We start from the raw sequence: 11,969 nt of genomic DNA, 5'->3' as shown, positions 1-11,969 counted from the left end.
CATCATGCGGCTTGTGGGATCTTAGTTCCCTGAGAACCCAGGCCCTTGTCAATGAAAGCGCAGAGTCCTAAACACTGGAATGCCAGGGAATTCCCCAATGTTTGTTTTTTTATAAACTACCTAGTCTATGGTATTTTTTGGTTTTGTTTTTTGGCCACGCCGTGCGGCATGTGGGATCTTAGTTCCCTGACCAGGGATTGAACCGTGCCCCCTGCATTGGGAGCACAGAGTCTTAATCACTGGACTGCCGGGAAGTTCTGGTATTTTTGTTATAGCATCTGAATGCACTAAGAAATTAAGCCATGGAGATTCGGCGATTATTTTTTTCTTCAGCACAACCCAGCCTATCCTGACTAATACAAAAGGCACTACAATCATAGCATTATAGAAATCACAGATTATAAGACATTTACATTCAGCTGCAATTTGAAGAGGCTGAAGGGAGGAAGGAGAGCTACTGCCTAACCAGTCTAATATCGTAATCTTCAACAGTAAAGACCAAAGATACCATGTGCAGGTCACAGGCTCCCAGTGGGGGTCCTGGAGAGTCAGAGGACATGAAAGCAAGAAACAGATTAACGCTAAATCACTGCTCTGAATGCAGAGCCTCTTCAGCTACATAATCCTTCCCCCAGAGAATTTTAGCCTGAAAAATTATCAGGGTCAAGGCAAGTGGAAAGACTGTTACAGGCAAAGTCCATGTTTTTGCTAAAGGCTTTATTATACCTAAGTTTAGAAATTGGAGACAAGACAAAAAAGAAAGAAACAAAATGGAGACAAGAGGAGGGTTGTAAGAGAATGTAAAAATAAATGGGACTGAGGAGTTTTTGGAGACAAGATCAATGGTATTAGTGTCATTGTTCACAGACAAGAGCAGAAAACACAGGGACGTCAAAGGGAGGCAATATAAATGAATAGAAGGACAAAGATGACTGATGTAATTTGGGCTGGGGTGTGATCCTTAAGGTCTCATTGGGCCAGGGAAGTCTATGATTTCTGAAGACATCGTATTCTATGCTGTATAGCATGGTAATTAAGCATGTGAGCTCTGGAGCAAGAGTAAGATGGATTCACAGCCTGGCTCTGCTGTGAATTAGTTTTGCAGCCTTGGGTAAGTTATTTAACTTTCCTGGTGCCTCTGTTTCCCCATCTGTAAAATAGAAATTAGAATAGAGCCCTCTTCGCATGGTTGTTGCACCAGACTGTGAGGAGTCTCTCACAACTTCCTTCCCCAATCAGCAAATAATGCAAGTTTCCCAAAAAACTCTCCCTCTCCCTCCCTCAGTGATCAGAGCCTCACTCAGAAGGTTGAGGAGGTAGTTTTTCCTTCCACACTCTAGAGCCAGAAGCAGACAGATGATCTGTGTATAGTTTTTGTGAAACAGAGGCAATTACCTTCACCAAATGATCCTGCTATCTGATTTGTAGTTTGACTCTGGAGTCAAAGGTGGAAGGGTTCATACTTCATTCTTGCTTATAAGCAGGGAAGATTCCCTGGGGGCCCATTCCCAATTAGTGTTATGAATATACTCTCTTAGCGCTGCATCCTCAGACGCCTTTCCGCTTCTCATACACAGGCATAATGCATTACTTGCTCTGATTCCTTAAATCATTAGTAACAGGACAGTCATGACCTGAATCAATTCTTTTCTTTCCACCGTATTAGAGTATTGGTCTGGAATTATGATTTCTTTGGACCCCATAGTGATCCCCCCCATGGAAGTGAAACCTGGGAATGAAACCTTTTTCAGAGTGAAGAAGCACACATGTGCTTAGGGCCCAGGCTCTGTCCCTGTACTGATTGGTTTAAATCCTGGTTCTACCTCTTCTAGCTATATGACCTTGAGCAAGTTACCCACCCTCCATGAGCCCCAGTTTCCTCACCTAAAGAATGAGAATAGGCCCGGCTAGGCCGGGCCTGAGAAGTTGGACCAACCCCAGCCTGGGTAGGACGGGGGAGGTGACAGACCTCTACTGGTCCCAGCAATGATGGCGGCGTTTCACGATGAGGTAGAGATCGAGGACTTCTAATATGAGAAGGACTCAGAGAGGTACTCCTACCCCCGCCAGTGTGGGGGTAACTTCTGCATCACCTGGGAAGATTTGACAAATGGGGAAGATGTGGTGAAGTGCCCTAGCTGCTCTCTCATTATAAAAGTGATTTATGACAAAGATCAGCTTACGTGTGGAGAGACAGTCCCAGCCCCTTCCACCAGCAAAAAACTAGTTAAATGCTAAAGAAGACTTTAGGACTCCATAGCCTGAACTTTTGGGAATTAACCAAGCTGGAAAAATCAAATGCAAAGTCACTGGCTTCTTCAAGGGCAGAATCTTTTTTTTTTTGGCCACGCCATGGGGCTTGCAGGATCCTAGTTCCCCTGACCAGGGATCAAACCCGTGCCCCCTGCAATGGAAGTGCAGAGTGCTAACCACTGGACTGCCAGGGAATTCCCGACAATCATTTTGTAGCTTGCTGTTCATTAGAGTGTGGATTCTTTGCATTGGCTGCAGAATTAAGGTCCAGTTGAAGAAGCAAGTCCACCACATGACATACCTGGATTTTGTGCTTAGATCTTTGAATTGGAAATTTTCTTAATTTTCCATCCGAACTTAAAGGAAGATAATTTCAAATCAGTGCTTTCTTTCCCTCAGTTTTATTTTTAATTTATATTTTTAAAATTAGTTTATTTATTTTTAAAATTTTGGCTGCACTGGGTCTCAAATGTGGTGAGCGGGCTCTTCGTTTCAGGCTTCTCTCTGGTTGCTGCGCACAGGCTTCTCTAGTTGTGGCGTGTAGGCTCCAGGGGACGCGGGCTCAGTAGTTGTGGTGTGCGGGCTTCTCCCTAGTTGCGGTGCGTGGGTTTAGCTGGCCCAGAATGTGGGATCTTAGTTCCCTGACCAGGGATTGAACCCACGTCCCCTGCATTGGAAGCTGGATTCTCATCCACTGGACCACCAGGGAAATCCCAGTTTTATTATTTTTATATCTTACACCTAATTACTTTATTATCTGACAACAGCATCATCTACCTCAAAGTCATTAGGAATCTTAAAAAAAAAAAGGGAGGGGACTTCCCTGGTGACACAGTGGTTAAGAATCCGCCTGCCAATGCAGGGGACACGGGTTTGAGCCCTTGTCCAGGAAGATCCCACATGCCGCGGAGCAACTAAGCCCGTGCACCACAACTACTGAGCCTGCCCTCTAAAGCCTGCAAGCCACAACTAAAGCCCGTGCGCCTAGAGCCTGTGCTCTGCAACAAGAGAAGCCACTGCAATGAGACGCCTGCACACTGCAATGAAGAGTAGCCCCCACTCGCCGCAACTAGGGAAAGCCCGCTCACAGCAACAACGCAGCCAAAAATAAATAAGTAAATAAAAAGGGGGGTTGTCAAAAAGAAAGAATGAGAATAATAGTAGTATGTATATCATTAAGTGGTTATTCGGATTCAAAAAGTTACTGTAAGTAAAGCACTTTGTACCTGGCACAGAGCAAGTTTTCAATAAACATTTGTTATTATTCATTTCTATGTAACAAATGAATGATAAATATTGCCTGTTTGTAAATATCTTATTGACCTACAGATCACTTTTATGCAGATAATTCCTACATGTCCCTCCTTAGGCCTACCATCTCTTCCGAACCCCAGATAAATGTCCTTAATTGATTACTACATATTTTCTCTCTCACTTTGCTTTCCATGAGATTCAGCATTACACCAAACTCATCTTCCTCTAGCTGGCTCCCTCTGGTCTTCCTTATTTCTGTTAATATCATTATTGTCACAGTTTCTTAGGTATAATAATTTTGTCACCCATAGCTATAAAAAAACCAAACAGCTGACATTTATTATTTACTATGTGCCAGACACTGTGTTAAGTTTTTTTGTGTTGTTTTTTTTTTTTGCGGTACGTGGGCCTCTCACTGTTGTGGTCTCTCCCGTTGCAGAGCACAGGCTCCGGACACGCAGGCTCAGTGGCCATGGCTCACGGGCCCAGCCGCTCCGTGGCATGTGGGATCTTGCCGGACCGGGGCACAAACCCGTGTCCCCTGCATCAGCAGGCGGACTCTCAACCACTGCGCCACCAGAGAAGCCCTGTGTTAAATTTTTATTGAATTACTTTATATAATCCTCACAACAGTCTTATGATGATACAGCAAATAGAGCAACTGAGGCTTAGTGATGTTGAATAACTTGTGCAAGTTCATATAATTAATAAGTGGCTGAGTCAAGAATCACCCCCACGTCTTTTGAAAACAGAGCTATGCTCCTAAGCACTATCATTGCTATAATACAGTTCTTCTCTCTCTCTTTTAGTTATATCTAATCATTTCCTGTCAGTTTATCCTAGGAATTCTATCACAAAATTTCCTTTGACCACTTTAATCCTCATACCTTGATTATTGTTGCCGTCAGCATCCTCCTAATGAGTTTCTTTTCTTCCAGCTTCCTGCTCTCCAATCAATCCTCCAAATTATAGCTAGATTCTTTACTGTCTAAAACAGAGCTCTCCCTATGTAGCAGTGTAATCTTGGATCATCTCTTCCGATCTATCTGTAGCTCTGTAAAGTGAGTGAATGGCCTTGACATTTTTTTATTTATTTATGACAGTTTTTTTGAGTTATAGAATTTTAGGATATTTCTCATGTCACTGTCCTATCCCCAAAGCTTCAATGGCTTTCCATTAATTACAGCCTAAAGTCTTAACTTAGACTAGCATTCAAGGTCTGTCAGTAATCTTGGTGGTTCTATCCCCCACTGTTCTCTAGCACTTTATAGGCATGTATAATCAGTTTCTCAGACATTTTCTGCTTTTCCCTACTTACATCTTTGCTCTTGACTACTTTCCTGATATCCCAGTACCTACAGACTTATGTATTTATTAATACCATCTTCTTTTTGTGTATCCAAATCCTACCTCTATAAAATCTTTCCCCTTCTCTATCAAAGCAGCACAGTGACCCCTCTTTCTCTCTTCACAATAGCTGATATCGTTAATACAGTTCACTAAACATTACTCCTATTATTATTTTGGGAGGTGAATATATTTGATTAGCAGATTTTTTTTAGCAAGGGGTGGGTGGAAAGCAGTGATCTAATGTCTGAGGTAGTGAATACCCATTTTTGGAGGTTTCAAGCAGAGACTGAAACCCCTTGCTAAGGTTTCTGGAGAGGGGATTGGTCCATATGCCAGTTAAGATTACTTTCATCTTTAAATTCTTATTATTTTATGATTTGGTGTGCAGAAATATTTACCTCTGGAAGCATGGAGGGTTGTGTGTGAGGTTGGGAAAGGAAGATTAGGGTGAGTCGTGTAATTAGGACAGCTTCCAGGAAGAGATGAGACCTTCCTGTTTACTACTGCCCATCCCTCTTCTCCAGCATTTGCCTGGGCAAGACCCTCCCCACCCAATAAAGCTTAAATCATGAACTGAAAGGAACCTCACTCTAAGACATGGTCTTGCAGTATACCAATCAACAGCACTGGAATCATCAAACTCTCAGGATCCATCCCAGAACTTACTGAATCAGAATTTGCAGTTTGGGTTTCCTGGGTGGCACAGTGGTTAAGAATCCGCCTGCCAATGCAGGGGACACGGGTTCAAGTCCTGGTCCGGGAAGATCCCACAAGCCACGGAGCAACTAAATATGTGTGCCACAACTACTGAACCTGAGCTCTAGAGCCCGTGAGCCACAACTACTGAGCCCACACTCCACAACTACTGAAGCCCGCACACATAGAGCCCATGCTCCGCAACCAGAGAAGCCACTGCAATGAGAAGCCCACGAACTGCGACAGAGTAGTCCCCACTCACCGCAACTAGAGAAAGCCCACGTGCAGCAAAGAAGACCCAAAACAGCCAAAAATAAATAAATTAAATTAAATTAAAAAAAAAGAAATAGAATTTGCAGTTTAACAAATTCCCAGTGATTCATTTGTACACAGAGGTTTTAGAAGTCCTAGTACAGTGGACCCCAAACACTAAAAAGGTGCTTTATAAATAACTCTAGTGAGCTGATATTTAATGTACCCTCTACCAAAAAAAAAAAAAAAAAGAAGAAGAAGAAGAAGAAAAAAGAAAACTAGGAGTCAACATCTATTTTTTTTTTCTCTCATGCCCCACATCCTATCCATCAGCAAGATCTGTGTATAGGCTTGAAACCACACAACTCATATGGGATTCAAATGCAGCCAAAACTCAGATTGGGACTTGAACCCACAGGCTGAGACTTTTACTCAGCCAAAACTCAGATTTGGACTCAAATCCACTGTCTTTTCATTAAAACCACTCACCTAGTGTCAGGACTTACTGAAGCTCAGGTTCTTTATGTCTCAGCACAGAAGGAATTCTGTGAGAGGCAAAGTGATGGGTAAGGAGTAGATTTATTAATATAGGATGCTTGTGAGGGATATAAGTGGGCAGGCAAGGGGCTCTGCCCTGAGAACTAAGTGAGAAGGCAGGTTTATTTAGGGAGATACACACTCCATGGACAGAGTGTGGGCCACTTCAGAAGGTGAGAGGCCCTGAGAGATACACATTTCATAGACGGAATGCGGTCCATCTCAAAAGGTGAGCACAGCCTGGAAATATGGGGTGGTTAGTTTTTATGGGCTGGGTAATTTCATAGGCTAACAAGTGAGAGGATTATTCCAACTATTTTGGGGAAGGGGTGGGAATTTCCAGGAATTAGGCTACCTGCCTTTTTTTGGCCTTTATAGTTGGCCTTGGAACTGTCATTGTGCCTGTCGGTGAGTTGTTTAGCATGTTAATGTATTACAATGAGTGTATAATGAGGCTCAAGGTTTACTGGAAGTTGAATCTTCCACCACCTTGGGCCTAGTTGGTTTGAATCAGTTTATGTCAGATCCTCAATGGCTATGTCATTCTTTAAGGGTTGTGCCCTGTCCCCTTCCCTCCTGTTTCAGGCTCAACCTTAAATATATACCCTGTAACTAACTACTTTTCTTTCTCTCTTTTGTCACCACTTATTGCAAACCACCATCATCTCCCACTTGGACTACTGTAACAGGGAAGAACAAAATCTGACTCCATGTTGGATCTGTTGCTTTTACTTTGACCCGTACTTTCCATTGCTTTTGTTCTGTCTATAGCTATAGGCATACATAATGGTCTGCCTTGGGGAACCCTGCTCCTCTGCCTGAATGTTAAACTAAAGTGCCTTTGTTCAGCTCTCAGGGAAACACCCTGACCCTGTCCCCCTGTGAATGGCAGCAGAAAAGAAAAAATTAACACATTCCCCAAGGCTGGCCAAAACCAGGAGATGTTTTGCAAGACTTACGGCCTTTTTACTTTACTTCCTCACCTCCTCCCCGTCTCTGTTCTATAAAAGAAGCTATCATCCACACCCTGATAAGATGGTACTCTAGGACACTAGTCCACCATCTTCTCAGATGCCTGGCTTTCCAAATAAAGTCGCTATTCCTTGCCCCAACACCTCACCTCCCAATTTATTGGCCTGTCATGTGGTGAGCAGAGTGAGCTTGGACTCGGTAACAAATTTGGCTTAGCCAGCCAGGAGCCTTGCTGCTTGTGGCTAGCCAGCCCTAGTCAGGGAATTTTGGGGCAAGGCCCTCGCAGCTGCCAGGACCATTTGTCCTGAGGATCTTCCCTTCAAAATTCCCTGAAGCGGCACTGGCTACCCCAGCACTTGGCAGTTGGAGCAAGGAATCGACAAACTTCTGCGAGTTGATGGACTCGACCTTTGTAGGGTAAATCGTTCTGGTGTGTACAACGGGGGACAGATTCTCCCCTCAATTTGGGTTTTCCCTTTACAGGACAAGCCAATTTGTTTTGCATTTGATTGGGGTAGCCTGTTGGAGAGGGGAGTTGTTGTTTGACTCTACCTGATTTGGGAACCAGTTCATTTGCTTTTTGTTTTGTGTGCATCGATGTTGGAATTTGTGCTTTTTGCACTGGAATTTGTTTGTGCTTTTTGTGTTAGAATTTGTTTGTGGCACGAGGCTTCCCTGGTGGCGCAGTGGTTAAGAATCTGCCTGCCAATGCAGGGGACACGGGTTCAAGCCCTGGTCCGGGAAGATCCCACATGCCGCGGAGCAACTAAGCCTCTGCACCACAACCACTGAAGCCCGTGTGCCTAGAGCCCATGTTCCACAACAACAGATGCCACCGCAGTGAGAAGCCCGCACACTGCAATGAAGAGTAGCCCCTGCTTGCCGCCAACTAGAGAAAACCCACACACAGCAACAAAGACCCAACACAGCAACAAAGACCCAACACAGCCAAAAATAAATAAATGTATTAAAAAAAACTGTTTGTGTCTTTTGTGTTTTGGTCTTATTAAACGTATAAAAATGGGAAATAGTCCCTCTATCCTGAAGGAGAGCCCTTTGGGGCGTATACTAGATAAATGGGCAAAACATAGCCACGAGCCTATGACTAACAAAGAGATGATATACTGTTGTAATAGAGTGTGGACCTAATATATGTTAGGATCAGAGGAGCGATGGCCCCTGAATGGCTCACTCAATTACAATACAATCTTGCAATTAGAAGTGTTTTGCAAAAGAGCAGGGAAAAATGATGAAATTCCAATGTAGAAGCATTTGTGCTATTGCATCAGGAAGAAAAGGAGTCAGAGGGCTGCCACCTTATCGTACAGTGGTCTGGAAGAAAACCCAAGGGGGGACTTAGACAAAAGAGCTTAAACAAAATTCAGGAGATAAAACAAAAACCAAATAAGGATCCATTAGAGTTTCTACAAAGGGTTTATCAAGCTTATAGGTGCTATACGGATGCAGACCCTGAGGCCCCTGAGAATGTAAGGATGATAAATATGACCTTCATCGGGCAAAGTACCTCAGATATAAGAGAATTACAGAAGTTAGATGGTGCATTTGGAATGAACCCTTCTCAATTAGTATATGTTACCTTTGAAGTGTTCAACAACAGGGAACAACAGAAGCAACAAGATGCAGAACGGAATGCAGCTTTTCTGGCAGCAGCATTGAATTCCCAGAAGGCAAGTAACCTAATGGAAGGTAAGCCACCATTGGGGAATGAACAGTGTGCTTATTGCAAGGAGGAAGGGCATTGGAGAAAAGATTGCCCTAAAGAAAAAGAAAGAAAATCATAAAAAGGAGACAAGAGCCTCTCATATAGTAGAAAGAGAGGAACACTCTGATAATAAATGAAGAGCCCTGGGGACTCCCTTGGACTTGAGGCGTCCGATTCTAATTTCCCCACAGGAGCCCCAGGTAATCTGACAGTGGGGAGCAAGTTGATTGACTTTCTAATAGATATATCTGTCACATACATATTCTGTGGTAAATACCAAGGTGGCACAGAAAACATCTCAGTCTATCCCAGTCATGGGAGTTTCTGGAGAAGTACAACCTCTAGAATGCCAACTAGGGGACCTCACCCTGAAACATCCAGAGCGTCCAATCCCCCTTTTGGGACAAAATCTCCTTTGTAAAAGGGATGCTGGGACACCTAATCTAAAACAATATCCTCTGAGACAAGAGGCCCAAAAGGGAATTCAGCCAACTCTGGAAAATTTTTTGAAAACAGGACTGATTAAACCTTGTGGGTTCCCATATAACACCTCTATCCTCCCAGTCAAAAGGCCAAACTCAGCAGAGTATCACTTTGTCCAAGATTTGAGGGCTATTACTGAAGTACTCCAAAACTTACACGCTGTGGAGCCTAATCTATACACTCTGCTCACAGCTATTCCGGGAGACTACGGCTGGTTTTCAGTCCTTGACTTAAAAGATGCTTTTTTTCTGCATTCCTATTGCAGAAGAATCACAGCAGCTATTTACTTTTAAATGGCAGGACCCAGAAACACAGGTAGTCCAACAGTATTGTTGGACCGTCCTGCCTCAAGGATTTAAGAATTCTCCTACCTTGTTTGGGGAGACGTTGGCTGGAGATCTTAGAAACAATACTGGATGAAGGACTCTTACTCCAATATGTGGACAACTTGCTCATAGTGAGCCCTACATATGATAAATGTCTACAAAACACCATCAGAACCCTGAACTATTTGGCCAGTTTTGGATATAATGTCTCCCAGAAAAAAGCCCAGATATGCAAACAGCAAGTCGTGTATATGGGCTTTGTCCTCTCCCAAGGACAGCGGGATCTTTTGCCCGACAGAAAGCAGGCAACTGCAGGCTTGGGAGCACCCAAGACGTGCAGACAACTGAGAGGTTTTCTGGGACTGTCAGGGCTCTGTCAGATTTGGATCCAAACTATGGACTCACAGTAAAACCCCTCTAGGAGGCACTGAAGGGACATGATCTTGAGCCCCTTACTTGAACTGAAGAGTGCCAAACAGCCTTTGAAACAATAAAAAGGAAGTTAGTCTCAGCCCCGGCTTTGGAACTACTGGACTTAAAGAAACCTTTCAAACTGTATGTACATGAGAGACAAGGCAGAAGCCTTGGGGTATTAATTCAAACTCTGGGGAATATCCCTGAACCCATTGCCTATTTCTCAAAACGACTAGAACAGATTGTTAAGGGATGGCTCCCTTGCCCTGGAGCTGTAGCAGCTACTTGTGAGGTACTTCAGGAAGCTGAGAAGTTTACCCTGGGGCAACCCACCACTGTCTGTTCCTCACCGGGTCCTTTCTTTGCTGGAACAGAAAGGGAGCTTGTTTGTATTACATGTCTGTGTATACATTATACATATGAGATATCTCTACCTCTGAAAAATATTATCAAAACTGAGTTTATAAAGAGTTTTATTCAATTTAAAAGTAAGCGCTTACAAATTAAATATAAAGAAACCAGCCAAAATGACTTTCAGGTTCATGGGTACTGGGAAATATTCAATATTAAGTTGATACCTGGTATTAAAATTTGTTTGTTGATCTAATTAATATAAACATGTCTTTAGAGTCATTAAGTATAATACTTTATTGTACCTAGGAATCAAATAAGACCTTATTACATCTGTTGCAAGGAAAATAACTTGATATAATTAAACTTTAAAGTAAATGTAAATGAGATAAGAACTTTTGGGTAAACTCTTTAAAAATAATTATATTTTAGAAATGTCTACTTAAAATGATCTTTCCAGGGCTTCCCTGGTGGCGCAGCGGTTAAGAATCTGCCTGCCAATGCAGGGGACACGGGTTCGTGCCCTGGTCTGGGAAGATCCCACATGCCGCGGAGCAACTAAGCCCGTGAGCCACAACTACTGAGCCTGTGCTCTAGAGCCTGCGAGCCACAACTACTGAGCCCGTGTGCCGCAACTACTGAAGACTGAGCACCTAGAGCCCATGCTACGCAACAAGAGCAGCCACCACAATGAGAAGCCTGCGCACCACAAGAGTAGCCCCTGCTAGCCACAACCAAAGAAAGCCTGCATGCAGCAACAAAGACCCAACGCAGCCAAATAAATAAATAAATAAGTAAATAAAAATGATCTTTCCAGATATTTGGTAACTTCAAGTTCTAGAGTTATGCTAATTTAAGTGATGGAAGTTTATTGAATAGATAGATAAAATCCCCCCAAAAAACCCAAAGTATGTCTCAGAGCTGGTTGGTTTTATTTTTTCATTTTAAAAAATATTTTATTTATTTATTTATTTATTTTGGCTGCACTAGGTCTTCGTTGCAGCACGCGGGATCTTTGTTGCAGTATGTGGGATCTTTTTTTAGTTGCAGCATGTGGACTCATAGTTGCAACATGTGGGCTTCTTAGTTGCGGCATTTAGACTTCTTAGTTGCAGCATGTGGACTCTTAGTTGTGGCATGCATGTGGGATCTAGTTCCCCGATCAGGGATTGAACCCAGGGTCACTGCATTGGGAGTGTGGCATCTTACCCACTGGACCACCCGGGAAGTCCCAGAGCTGGTTGGTTTTATGTTACAGAAATATCCAAGTTTCTTGGTGATTGCATTGTACTCAAATCTTTAACCATGCTATTTTAAGTTTTGTCTTGATGCTGTTACAAAATGAAGATTTTCAAGAA

At 43.2% G+C, this 11,969-nt stretch overlaps 1 pseudogene; it reads left to right on the top strand.

The window, feature by feature from the left end:
• The first annotated feature begins 1,989 nt into the window (after window positions 1-1,989).
• LOC132511659 (diphthamide biosynthesis protein 3-like) lies at window positions 1,990-2,238 on the top strand (annotated as a pseudogene).
• The last annotated feature ends 9,731 nt before the right edge of the window (window positions 2,239-11,969 follow it).

This window comes from Lagenorhynchus albirostris, chromosome 20, assembly GCF_949774975.1.
Source record: "Lagenorhynchus albirostris chromosome 20, mLagAlb1.1, whole genome shotgun sequence".
In the NCBI taxonomy this organism is placed as follows: domain Eukaryota; kingdom Metazoa; phylum Chordata; class Mammalia; order Artiodactyla; family Delphinidae; genus Lagenorhynchus; species Lagenorhynchus albirostris.
The sequence above is the reverse complement of the archived record's forward strand: the minus strand, read 5'-3'. Positions and strand labels throughout refer to the sequence as shown.